The sequence below is a fragment of the Vanacampus margaritifer genome, chromosome 13 (assembly GCF_051991255.1).
Source record: "Vanacampus margaritifer isolate UIUO_Vmar chromosome 13, RoL_Vmar_1.0, whole genome shotgun sequence".
Taxonomy (NCBI): Eukaryota; Metazoa; Chordata; class Actinopteri; order Syngnathiformes; family Syngnathidae; genus Vanacampus; species Vanacampus margaritifer.
Window position 1 is genome coordinate 21856775 of NC_135444.1, and position 13074 is coordinate 21869848.

The window sequence follows — 13074 nt, forward strand, 5'->3', positions numbered from 1 at the left end:
GTTTCGACTTTCCGCCGTCCGTAGCACCTTCTTTTTCCGTTAATTTCCCACAGCAATCACACCATTTTAAAGTTATTTAAAGCTGTGTTGTTGTTGTTGTTGTTGTTGTTGTTGTTGCCTCCAGCAACGGACGTCCATCAGCCGCTCGGACGCTTGAATTAGCTCCGCCGTCCGTCAGCGATGAATGCCCGTGCGGAAAGACAAAATGGTGGTTCCGGCGTCTTTCGGGTCACGCGAACATGTTTTTTAAAATGACTGTACAAAGTATTTTGATGTGAATATCGACTTTAACGGGGAAATCCCACTTAAGTCGAAATTCGGGTTACATCATTAGCGTAGCAACGGAACTTGGGGTGGGGGGGGGGTGATATTCAAGCAGTAAAAAATATATTTAATGTCAAATATATGGAGTGAGAAAATAGTTTCCCACTTAATCAACGTAAAACACTCAAGTTACAGTAACAGGCCGCATGCATTTTTAAGAGCTAGCTTGCTTAACTTTGATGCTATCTGAATGTGTTCCCGTAGCTTTGCCAACCTGAATTGACTAACAAAAATGCTAACTTAGCTTACGATGGCTACAAAACACACCTTATTTACTGTATCCAAACATGGATGGAGAATTTTGGAAGACCGGGTGTCGCTAAAGACAAAGCGCTACGAATAATTCTGCTAGCTAACCACATCCAACAATTTTTGGTGAACGTTAATATTTATGGACATTGAACAAGTAATAAAAGTAAATATAAAGTGAAATATATGAAAGGTTGTGTGCTTTGTTTCTTCCCACCACTCGCAGTCAACGATAGCAAGGGAGCGTGTTTGCTCGCCAGATAAAACGCAACGCAAATAAACAACGGCAAAGCGACCCCCCCCCCCACCCCCATGAGAATCAGCGTCGCCATCCAACACAAAGCCCGTCTGCTGCTCTCATTTAGTGTGTGTGCTCCCGCTGTGTGTTTTTAGCTGACTTTGTTCTTCCGCCTTGTTTACGCTCTCCTTACACGTACGCGTTCGTTGGCTTTTTGTTCCGTCAACTTGCGTCGGCTAATTATCTTCTCCTCCAGCCGATTCCCTTCTTCATGTTCACTTTTTCCTCTGGCTTATGGAAATAGATTTTAGGTTCACCTCATATGATATATATATTGGACGCTCCTTCCCCTTGACACACACACACACGAACGAGGCTCACTTTCCTCCCTTTCATCTTGCCACTAATTCCAGTGCGTGCAAATGAATCCTTTGCTTGCGAAAGTTGCCCAAGTTCGCGTGTGGCGTGTGCGCCCTGTGAAAAGAAAAGATAAATATTGGCTCATCAGCACACAAATCCTGTTGGAGATCAGCACCCCCTGTTTGATGTTACGCTCTCACATCAGATTGCTGTAAAAAAAAAAAAAAAAAAAAAAAAAAAAGAGTGATGCCCAGTACTTACCATGGATTAACGCTAATCTTTTGTAGCCATATGTGGCTCCTTAAATTGTTGCTTTTTCCAAGCTACTAATAGAAGAAAGATGAATTGTTTGACCTGAGGCTACACTGGATTCATAGTCGTTCCATGGCTGATCCTGAGCCCTTTTCAAACGGACTAGGAAGTCATTTTGCTGTTTTGTGTAGAGGGCAGTGTTTTTTTTTATTTTATTTATTTTATTTTTCTTTAAATCTTACCACTACAAAATCTGCATCTGTAGGATTGTTTTCCATTCGGGCTCGCGACATTCTGCACTTTAGTATCTGTGACTTTAAATGTGTGTGACTTTAAAAGGCAGGGGGGGGGGGGGGGCTGTCCTGGTGAGTGATGTGGGCGTCAGTGAATGAGAGCTTCCTTAGTGAGTTTCTGGTCGTAGCAGCTCGTGTATTTACGTGTTTATTTTGATACTGTTTGTTCAATAAAGCGATTGAAAGTCAAATGAAGTGTAAAAAAAAAAAAAAAAAAAGTGTTTTTTTTTTTTTTTTTTTTTCTCCTGGCTTGTGCTTATTGTGATTTGGGTCTAAAGCAGAATGATGCAATTGTTATTGTTGTTGTTGTTGTTGCCTGTGATGTACACTGATTTCATTTGGTAAATGTAAATGGAATCTTTTTTGATTATTATCACTAGTCCATGTAAAAAAAAATAAAAAATGGAGAGAAAATCAACTAGACCTGTGATTTGGTGAGGGATGACTGAATGCCGCGCAGTTTTATCAGTACGGTCATTGAATTGCAAGTATTGTGTGCCGGCAACGTGATTGAAATTCCAGCTGCCAATCATTGCTGTCACTATTCATCATTTTTCTTTTTCTTTTCTCCACCACTTCCTGATTAAGTTTTAATAAGTCCAGGCAGGCTTATTAAAACCTGTTCATTTTGAATGTGCTTCCATATTTCATTTTTTTTTTTTGCATGCGTGAGATAATTTTAAAGCTGCAGAAACTCTGATCTCGTCCTGACTTTTAGTCCAAAGTGAATTAATTTGTCCAAAGTCGTTTGCTTCCTTGAAAATGCAAAAGTGTGCAAAAGTTCTCCCAACGTGTGCTTATTGAGATAAAGGAGAAACTGATGAAAGGAAATAGCCCATATTTCATCCTCCGCTTTAAAAGCAACTTTTTAATGGCGCGGACGCACGAGTCAAGTGTGAAATCACACATGCAGGAAACATTTGTTTTGCACTGCTTTTTTTTTTTTTTTTTTTTTTTGCATCCCAAAAATGCGTTTTTAAGCAAACAACGTGGTAAGTAAAAGATGAGGCATAGAATTTATGGAGTGAATGACGAACGACCTGTAAAAATTCAATAATTAATGAATTCATATTTGACCATCAAAAGTCCTTTCTCAATCTTGCGTTTGTCGTTTTGTCATTTGAGACATCACAGAAGCAACAAATATTCGCACCAAACAGCTTGGGCCAATATTAGGTTCTGCTGGTATGTATGGTCATCGTGAGCAAAATGACAGCTCTAAATCTAATTTTTTAATTAATTAATTAATTTTAATTAATTTGCGTAAATAAAACTAGCATTTTTTTTTTCTCACACCAAACACAATTTGTTTTATTTTTCAACAAAACAAAATATTTTGTACATTAAGAAACATGTATCATGTTAAGTTCAAATAAATATACTGTATATATATATTTATATATATTCTTTTTGATAAATCACAATGTCCCATCACTAGAAAGCTATTTTTAGAGCAGACCCATGGGGCTAACTAGTATCTGCCTGAGCCATAATTATTATTATTATTTTTTAAATTATCCGAGGAAAAACGTATTCAGGTTCAGTGTCCCTTTTTGTCTTGCTCACCCCTCCCCTCTCTGCTCGCCAAGCCAGCCAATCATATTGAACCCTGCTTAGGATTCTCTTTCAGGTCATTACCGGTGACAAGACAGTATTATTAAATAATAATAATAATAATAATTCAAACTTTGACTTTTTAAAACCATCATCCATGATCCGTCAAACTGGGAATCGGCTTGTGTCAAATTCACTTTTCGACTTGCCGTGTTTTGTTTGATTTCTCCGCTTTGTGGTCGGAAACGGATGTTTTTTCTGAAACCAACCCTAAAGAATGGAAAAAAAATGGAAATAGACTTTTTTTTTTTTCTCCTGGCATGAAAATGAGCAACTAAGTAAAAGGTTACAAGCCACAGAAAAGCATTGAACATTGACATGATTGCACCCGCGTCGTATCATTCGGCAGGAAGGCCCGATTGAAAGATTTCACAGGCTGCCTGCCACCTGACGCGCCGTTCTTCAAATCGACTTTGACACTTAAAAAGTCCTCGGAGAAAGCGCGGATATAAATCAAGACTCGGCGAGCGACACGTTTGCGCTCGTCCGCGGCGCTCGGTTTCACTCGCAACCCTCCGACGACTCGGCCCGACGTTTGTTTGATGGAGACGCGCTGGTGCCCGCTCGGAGCTCGTGCTCGCGTTCCGATACGTTGGAGATGTTGTCGCCGCGGCAACTTGACAGCACTTTGTCTTAGATGATCTGATCAACTTTTTAGCGTCGCTTTTCTTTTCATCAGCCTTTTTTTTGGGGATTTTTTTTTTTCTTCCTTGCAGCTTCCTGTTTTAGCCGCGAATGTGACAAGCTATATGACTGACGTTGTTTCAACATCAACAAGATCAGTATGACAAACTGTCAACGGCATGTTAGAATTTGATGAACTTGGCCCAGTCTCATTTTTCATTTGTTTGTTGTTTTTTATGGAGAAAAAAAAAAGAATATCACTGTATTGCACGAATGTGAAGGATGAGGGGCGGGTGGCGGTCTCTCTCCAGGTGCTCACCTGACAGGCAGATGTGCGTCCGCCATTTGGATTTGGACAATTTTTAATCAAACAATGGCTCTAAACGATTACTCGATTATTGAAATGGTTGTTGAATATTAACTCTTTGACTGCCAGACGTTTTCAGAAAAGGGATGCCGTGGGTGCCAGCCGATTTTAAGCATTTTGACTGATCTTTCAAGGTCCATAGAAAATTATGTGTTTGGACTATGGAAACACACATACTGCCAAAACAAGATTGGACTCTCATCTTCCATCAGAAAAAAAAAAGTTTGTTTCTACCTTATTCCGTTTTTGAGTAATCAACAATAGAAAATGGCTAGTTTCACCTGTTTTGGAAAAAAAACGTCTTTTAACGTCTTTGGCACTCCTCCGTAGGATTTTACGAAACGTTATTTAACGTTTTTGGCAGTCAAAGAGTTAATTAATTATGACACATTTTCTGCACTTTCAATTTGAAGTAATGTCCTGTTTTTGTACAATAGTAAAATTGAAGTTTGATTAAATTCTGGAGAACAATTTTTTTTTTAAATAGTTTGATTTTTATGCTTATTAAAACCGTACTTGGCATGCTGATTCCAAAATTGCAGTCAGTTATTTTTTTCTTTTTCTAGCATTTCTCCACAGCTTAAACTCGAGATAAGCAAAATCCCACTAATTAGCTGTAGTAAGACTGTAGTAAGAAAAGCTGATTACGATATTTGTTTGTGCAGTCACAATTGAAGTGAGAGGCGTCAGTGCTATCAATATCTGCAAACGAAAGCTAGCATAGCAACTTGTAACTATGTTTTATTTACACACATACGCATGTATTTATTTATTTAAGAAAACGGGGATGCTATAGCTCAAAAAATTGACGTGACGGAAAAAAAACTGAGATTGATTTTGCAAAACAAAATTACAAAACTCACACACTCTACTCTTAAACAAGGCCATGGATGGGAAATATCTTGCTTCTCTGCGTTACTCAATCAGAATCGCATAATGAGTCTGTTTTGAAAATGTAAGGAATTCAACTCGCGTGATAACAAACAGCAGTTTAGCAGATAATAAACCATTTTTAACCCGGTTGAAATTTACTGTCAAACTCTATATATAAAAAATACACATTTATTTAATTATTATTTATTTATTTATTTGCTAGCTTAATGCTAGCACATAATGGGGAAACGCCATAAACAGGCCAAACATTAGCGTCAGTACTGTTACAGCATAACCCTGTCAAGCTATGGATATCTGAACACAAACATGGAGCAACACATGTAGACATATAACAATACTCACAGGCTTATATTCTTTATCATGTGCAAAGAGCAAATATTACTCAGGTGTAATGAGCTACCATTTGCACAATCTTACGTTCTATTTTAACGGATTTATATGTTTTTTTATTGTTTTTTTTATGAAGGCTTTAATGCAGCCTCTGAACTTTCCAAAAACGGCCAGCAGGTGGTAGCAGAGTACAAGAGATCAACCAGGGCCATGTTGCAAAAAGGCTTCCCCCCCCCCCAGTGTTTTAAACAAATTTGTGAATAATGATGAAACTTAGCTATAATGCTAATTGCTGCAAAACACAAACAAATGTATTTTTTTCAAATATACTATAGCTCAAAAAATTGACATGACGGAAAAAAAACTGAGATTGATTTTGCATTCTGACCCAAAAAATGGCAGACCTGACTCAACGGAAATTGTGTCTCTCAGTGTTATTAAAATAATCGTCAGTGAGCAGCTCTGAAATTGAAAAATGTGCGACTTCTATCCATGTGATCTGTATCGGAATCAGTATCAGACAACCCCTAAAATATCCTTAAAAATGGGATGTACTGTCGGCTTCACATAGTAAATGTATACTTGGACCCGCAATGTTGATCCAGCCTAAGTCACTAAAAGCAAAGTTTAGCACATGCAGACAATCCTCCGCAGCGTCGCCTTACAAGAGGGAAAACCACGCTTTGCTTTTGCTTTGCTTTTGTAGCTTTTCGCAAAGTCATTTACCGGAGTGCTTTATTGCTCAATATGGCCGCACTGCCTCGCTTTAATGCCTCTTCAGTCCAGTCCGTGCAAGACTGATTTGGGCTCTTGCCTTGTCATGAGAGCTCAAAGGGAGATGGATATGACCTTGCTTAGAGAACCCCCCCCCCCCATTCAACCCCCTCCCTCCCCAGCCACGTAGAAAAAGCATCAGCTGCAAGGAGAATCGATTTTCATCTCGTCCCCTGGCCTATGTCACTTAAATTGATATCAAGGGGTGATTCCTCTCGGGGAAGAGGATGAGGAAGGTTGTGGGGGGGTTCGGGGGGGGCGTTGGTAAATCACATCACCAAGTAGAGAGAGAGAGAAAGCAAAGGAGCGAGAGATCACAAGAAGAGGGCCAACTTTGAGGATGTGAAGGGTGGGAAGGGTTCGACACATCAGAGGCGAGGAGTCGTGAGGGTGAACGGAAGAAAAAAAAAAAAAAGTGGAAGGATCAAACAGGAAGCCGAGGAGCGTACCCCGCTTGGGCAGTCCGTCCGTCCGTCCATCCGTCCAGGCCCTTTTCATATATCATCATCTCATCTGCTGCTCCCCCCCCTCCCTCCCCCCTCCATCCGACAGAAATGTCAAGTAATCCGACATGACGTTCTCCGCACTTTGCACAAAAAAGTCAGAGGGCCAATTTCATTTCAGGGGGAAGCAGGAAAGGCGTCGCCGTGCTTATTACCTCGCGGATCTGCAGGCTTTTCTGCCTGTTTATTAAAATAAAGATTGCATCCACGCACGCACGCACGCACGCTTCAAATACGAGTATGTGCGGACATGCTGCTGCGTTCCACTAACGTCTTTTGATCAAAGCGACGCGAGCGCTCGGCGACGTGGGAGGGAACATTGGGATGAAAAAGACGATGCCGGCAAAATATCGACCGGACGTCCGTTTGTGAGCGCGATCCTCATCATCGCAAGCTCGCTCATCAAGCGGGCGAAAGTGACGCAGCTGTTCCCGCCATTATCCGCTTCACTTTCTGCACCTGCAAACAAATGTTCCTAACAGCTTATTGATGTGAACGTGTGCTCAAAAAGCAGAACAGCAAATCATCAACACTCCCAACAACCCTCAAAAATTTGTTTTGTAATCTCATCTTATTTTTCTACAGCTTAGATGTCCAAACTTTTTCCCGCCACGAGCCTACATGCATAAAAAACTGAAGATTTTATTCAATCTCACCTTTTATTTTGGATGTAATTCCCGTCAGCCACTAAATGACAGCACACAATTGAGTGTGACTTGGTGTAACTTTGAAAGAAGGAGAATGAAAACAGGAAGTATTTTGAGGTCGGCCTCGTTTTTGCTGAAGATTGTTGAAATGTTACCTGTTGAAATCCTGCTTTATACGCCTACACAAATAATTTATAGTGTACATCTTTGGTTATGATTGCTAATGTATAATGATGATAACTTTAACTAGATGACATGTTTAAATGTGTTTGTATTACAACAATCAACGGGCCAACTTAAATGTAGCTAACTTTACTATTTTCGCTCGCTATCAAAAAAAAGAAAAGAAAAAAAGAAGCATTTAGGCGTTAAATAACAATTACGCCACACAGCTGCTGCAAAACAAGGAAGTAGTTTTACAACATTTCAGATCTAGGCTTGGGCCAATTTTAGATTCTGACGGTTGAACTGTTAGCCAAAATATTGCTGTATCACATTACTACAATTACAGCCCTAAAGAATAAAAATCGTATATTTGGGTAAATAAAAACGGTATTTTTCCATTGATCACAATCTATAGTTAAAAAAATATATATATATATTTGATGTATTAAAAATTAATAAACAAAAAAAATACTGTTTATAATCTTGTTTTAATTCTTCCGAGCAAGTCACTGGTGAGATAATACAACAGACCCGTGGGCTACTCATGTCATACTTGGGGCTAACTAGTACACACCGGCACTGTTATTGAACAACAGCTTTAGCGGTTATAGAAACCTTGACTTTTTAAAACAGAAATTTGGCCCGTGCCTCGTCAGACCGATTTTCATAGCTTAGAATGAGTTCATATTGCGTAACTATAACAAATGAAGTGAGGACGGACCATTAGTGTCGATTTGTGGAAAAGAAAACAATTTGACCATACTTTGACATACCAGATTTCCTGCCAGGCAGCAACAATGTGTTTAAATAAAAGCGTGTTTAGTAAATGCTATAAAAACATGCCGAGGGACGATTTAAATGTGCTGTTTCGATATCAAAGATTTCGCTTAATGATGGATTACTGTAATAAAAATACTGTTAAATGAAGACTTCTGTGACAGCGTCACTCAAATCCAAACAGGATTTTCTTTGTGGAGGCAGACTGCGATCCATCTTTTGTACCGGATCTCATTAGATTGCGAAGGTTGTCTCGGTAGGAGTCGCTTGACCCTCGTTTGCGTTTCCGCAAGCCGCCTCCATTAGCGGCAGACGAGCCTGCCTGCCTGCCAGACAGCCAAACTCAGGCGAAAATTCCCTTTAATGATGTTTGAGCCGAACAGAATTCTGCCAACTGACTTGCCGACCTTTTTTTTGTCTGCGACGTGCGTGCGTGTGCCCCGTGTTTTTGTAATCGAAAACCGCCAACGCAAACACGGTAATGGCGGCAATTCGATTCAGGCGCGGACGGACGCCGCAAGACGTCATGTCCACTTAGGGCGGGTTGTCGCCACGTGACGTGGCCGGCGTCTGGACCCGATTTAAAACTAATCATCATTGCGGTTCATGACCCGAGTTGACAGGCTTGAACGTGGAAACGCTTTTAAGCCGCTGTGAGAAATGTGGTCAAAAACATGGCGGGTCGAGTGAAAGCTCTTCTGCTATTAATTGATGCCCTCCCAAAAGTGTTTTAATAGCGGCCAAGAGATGGCAACACATGTTTTTTTTATTTTATTTTTCAGTTATTAACGGTGCCACAAGATGGCACAAGAACAATTTCTAATTATTTCTAATTAACGTCAATTTGCAAGTAAGTGCCTCAATATTATTTATTATTATTATCATTATTATTATTATATATATAATTATTAGAGATTGCAGGTGGTTTATATGCATTGCTCTTATATTCAAAAGGACAGTATTGTGCTTTTTTTTTTTTTTTTTTTTTTTTTTAGTATGAGCTAATTTTTTTTACAATATTGTGACCTTTTTTAAATATTGCCAACCTCCAATATTGTGGTATTATCGTATCGTGACCTTCGTATCGTGATATCGTTACGTCCCTATACAGAAGTGTATTGCATTAATTTGTAAAATGAAGTCTTTTTTTTTTTTTTTAGTAATAATTTTTTTCTTTTTCAATATATATATTTTTTAATTTGTATATAATTTTTGTTTTTCTGATAATTTTTTTCCTGTCCTAGGGAATACATTTTTCAGTCATTAAAATATATATTGCAGAAAACAGAAAAAAATTTTTTTTTTTATTATATATATATATATATATATATATATATATATATATATATATATATATATATATATATATATATATATATATATTCTGAAATAAAGAAAATATATTTTTGGAGAAATATAGAAAAAAAAACATCAAACCAAAAATTATAATTAGAAAATGAAATAAAATAAAAAATACTAATAAACATCCAAGATTTTTTTTCAAGTGAAGTGAATGTAATACGCTTCCGTGTGAAATGCAAAAAAAAAAAAAAAAAAGTGTCAACTAATTTTTATGTGTATCAAAGACTAACCAGTAGCCAAGAAGTCCTGTCGTCTTCAAAAAGCTTGCTGCCCCCTGCTGGACACTATGTGTTGTGCGCCAAAGCTCCCGCTCTCAAAAACATCTCGCCCCTCAAAGCGCTGGCACGTCACATGGTACCCTTTCAGCCGTCACGGCACGACTGCAGAAGGAAGCAATTAAGGCGTCGCCAAAATATTTCCTTGAAGGAACGGAGCGCTATTTTGACTGGTGCGGCAGCGGGAGGCAACGACTTGATAATTGAGGTCCTCCGACGCCTTGGACGGGCGGGCGGGGCCCTTCCTTTGTTTGCGGCGCGCCGTTAAGGTACACGGCTGACTGTTTTTCTTGGCAGCTCAAAGTTGTGTGCGGCTTTTGTGTGCAGGAAAGGGAATTTGTCGTCAAATTTACGGCGGCGGTCTGGTCCAATTCCGCTCTAATGGTTTGTGGTTTTGGAGGCGGGCCCGCACGAGGGCCCTGTAAAGGCGACAGTGGCTTCATATTGACATTTGTGGCTGCTGGAAGCAGGCTGGATCTTAATGATGGATGCGTCGCCTCCCAAACATGACACGGCAGCAATCCGAGCATTCGTTTTTGTTTTGTTTTTTTTTATAACTGGAACTTTTAACGTGTCGTTTCATTATGTACAGATACAAGCAGAGCTGGACTAGCACAAAAAAATGTGGCCCTGGCATTTTGACTTAGTGGGTTTTTATTATTTTATTATTTCATTCTGCCACTGTTTACTGATGATTTGCCATCTATGTTCGGAATTGATTAACGGACTGATCCCTCTAAATTGTGGGCCAGTCTCTTTGGGGTAAAATCATCGGACCCAAAAAGAGGCCGGCCTACCAGGCATCTCATTTTTCTGCACTTGAAGAGCACTTTGCACTGGGACTTGGCCCGTAACATATTTTTGTGCATATCAAATGAACGGGTGGTCTGTGAATGAACACAGCAGGTGCTGCTGCTGCTGCTGCTGTGTGAGCCCAGGGTGGTCTCAATCAGGCCCGCAGACGGCGGCCAACCCCCGACATTTAAATCATTCGCTTTGACTTTGCCGCGAATCAAGCTAATACTGGAATGTTGGGGGTGTTAGCATAAAGTGAGTTTAGCACTGGTGGGCTTCCATCATGGCCGTGATGTGATATACGGACGCGGCCTGTTAGATAGATTAAGCCCATTGATTTGGGGAGTGAGCAATGAACCCTCTGGGTGGACCGCTCTTAATTTTATAGCCTGTTTATTCATTTCAACTTTTTTTTCCCTTAAATGATGATATGAATTATACTCCAAACAGTCGCCCACCTGCATTTGACTTGAAGCAAGAATGTAAGCGAGCACATTGCCATACTTAATATGTTTCAACAACAGGCTATTTATTTTTCATTCAAGAATTACTGACTGTGGTTAATTCGGAGCATTTTCTCCACGCGGTGCCAAGACAACTCAGCAGCTGCTTGGCCTGAAGAAAATCAAATATCAACGTGACCAACACGGGATCCCCCCCCCAAAAAAAAAAAGACTTTTGGACTCGGGAGTAATGCAAAAGAGTCATGTGGTCTAATTGGACCCGGACTGACCCTGGTCCAGAGTGACAGACGCGTGGCGGTTTGCGACTACATTTAGCAAAAGGGTGAGGTCAGCTGACTTAACGGAACATCCGAATGCATCAATGGCGACACTCGCTTGTCATTTCAGAGGCCAGGCAACGTTGCAGGTCGCTGTAAATGGTGTGGAATTTTGCTGCGGGCTTTCAAGGGGGGATTAGTAGCACCACCTGGTGGACAAATATCAGAATTGAAATCCATTACAGTTGTGCCTTGAGATACGAACAAAAATAGTCCATGCATCTTGTTTTAAAGAAATTTGTATTATATGATACGGTATTGTGCTTTATAAAGACGTATAGTACGAACATTATTAAATAGAATGTAAAGAATGGATGGATTCATAGAAGCTACTTGTGGTGTGTGCAACTTGGCCACTAGGGAGCAGTATAATACAATCATTCATGCATAAGTGAAAACAAGTTTCACAACTACTGAAGTGTCTCAGCAAGCTGCAGAAATATATATATTTTTTTTTTGCGAGGGTAAAGAATATATGCCGGCGACTATTGTTATATTGTCTAACTACATGTGTCTTAAATTATAATTTTTATTATTATTATTTAAGTGCCATATAAATGCTAGTCCTTAGCTTGTCTTATTGTGTTTTGCATTGTTTGTTAGCATGAAGCTAAATTGATTTATATGTGGTAGTTTTGAATACAAAAATCTTAATATATGTGATTGTATTTATTCATTTGGTGATTTTTTTTTAAAAAAACAGCCTTTTCATTTTTTCACTTTTTTGTGGTGTTTGTTTTGTGTGACATTTTAGGCTCCTTAAAAGATACGGGACAATTCTAACGTTTCTTTAAAATATCCTCTGGAAAACTTGACCTATATTTATTCAACGCAAATAAAAAGGCTTAGGAAAATATAAACGTCCCTCGGCTGTAAGTAGGAAGCAATGTGTCACTTAGATTCAATAACAAAGATGGCTTTTATTGGGAAAGAGTTGGAGTATTTCTTTAGCCACAGACTCCAGAAGTTAAGCAAGAACAGTCTTTGGGATGCGCTTGAGTCGTCTTCCGACAACGGTCCAATTCTGCCGGCGTTTATAGGAAAATATTGGCCCAAAAGTTGCAAATCCAAACTAAAGCTGCTCTAATGAAATGTTAGCCACGGAATGCGTGGGACTTCTTTCTTTGGCTTTCCTTTGTTTGGACTGGATGCGGCGCTTCCTAATCTGCTTTTCACTCCAGGTCGACGGGATTGGCCCGAGACGGAGCCTGCAGTCGTAATTGAATCCGTCAAATGGAAATTGGGAGCATTCTTGACTGCGCCGCGCGTGTACAGGCTGAGAGAATAAAGCATTCGTGGCGAGACAAACAAAGCTTGTGATTACGTGGTGGCAGGAAGGGGGCGGGGCCGGGGGGGGGTGTTCTGACTCATCCCCCCCAGAAAACACCCCCGCTGATGATTTTAACACCCAATGCAAATTTCGATTCATTTCACCTCAAGATGAGAATTT

The 13074-nt window shown here is 39.8% G+C and overlaps 1 protein-coding gene across 2 annotated transcripts in view; it reads left to right on the plus strand.

Moving 5' to 3' along the window:
• Window positions 1-13074, plus strand: part of sema6bb (sema domain, transmembrane domain (TM), and cytoplasmic domain, (semaphorin) 6Bb) — a 170323-nt gene that overhangs the window by 137070 nt on the left and 20179 nt on the right. The gene's annotated exons all lie outside the window — the stretch shown is intronic.